The 701-nt window shown below is 45.4% G+C and overlaps 1 protein-coding gene across 2 annotated transcripts in view; it reads left to right on the top strand.

Annotated features, from left to right (window-relative positions):
• Positions 1-701, top strand: part of kiaa0930 — a 25,444-nt gene extending 24,743 nt beyond the window's left edge. The window contains exons 10-11 of one of the 2 annotated variants that reach the window (XR_015941991.1): positions 1-572; positions 622-701. The exon at positions 1-572 is cut by the window's left edge and continues 520 nt beyond it. The gene's annotated coding sequence lies outside the window, so the exon portion shown is untranslated. 2 annotated transcript variants of the gene reach the window in all.

The following is a 701-nucleotide window of genomic DNA, read 5'->3' as shown; positions in this document are numbered from 1 at the left end:
GATGAAAACACAAAGTGCGAAAGGCGTTTCTTGCAGCGTGGAGCTAAAGCGGCGCTCCACTGTACGGTGAAAAGGGAAGCGAAACACAGTAAACCAGTGTGGTTCTTGTAAATACACTGCTGCTTACACACTCAGTGAGACGTGCCGACCCTCAGCCCTCCCTACACACACAGACAGACAGACAGACAGACAGACGTCTGTAGGTTTTCACGGTATCGCTGGTGTTTCGGTGTGTGGTCTGTTTTTTTCCGAAGGATGTTTCCTCGCAGCTCTAGGCCTTAAACACAGCGCTAACCAGCTAACACATGACCGTCGTTGTCCTTTCTGATCGCTGAATGAAGACGTCCAGCGAACGTCCTCCGTGATCTTCTAGCGAAGGTGACGTCTCTCCTGACGCTGGCTAATAATGATTGTCCGTCTTGTTTCTAGGCCACACATCCAAGCATTCTTAAACGGACAGTTAACCATGGCCCTAACCTTAACCTGCTTAAGCTCAAACCAAAAACACGACCCTTCTGTAGTCCTCGAGTTTCTTTCATCTGTCGAACACTAAAGAAGATGTTTTGAAGAATGTTGGAAACCGGTAACCATTGACTTCCATTGTATTTTCTACAATGGAAGTCAATGGTTACTGGTTTTTAGCTTTCTTTAAATTAGTTTGATTTTGGTAAAGAAACTCATAAAGGTTTGGAAACACTTGA

Source organism: Danio rerio, chromosome 4 (genome assembly GCF_052040795.2).
Source record: "Danio rerio strain M-AB ecotype USA chromosome 4, GRCz13ab, whole genome shotgun sequence".
NCBI classification, from domain to species: domain Eukaryota; kingdom Metazoa; phylum Chordata; class Actinopteri; order Cypriniformes; family Danionidae; genus Danio; species Danio rerio.
The sequence above is the reverse complement of the archived record's forward strand: the minus strand, read 5'-3'. Positions and strand labels throughout refer to the sequence as shown.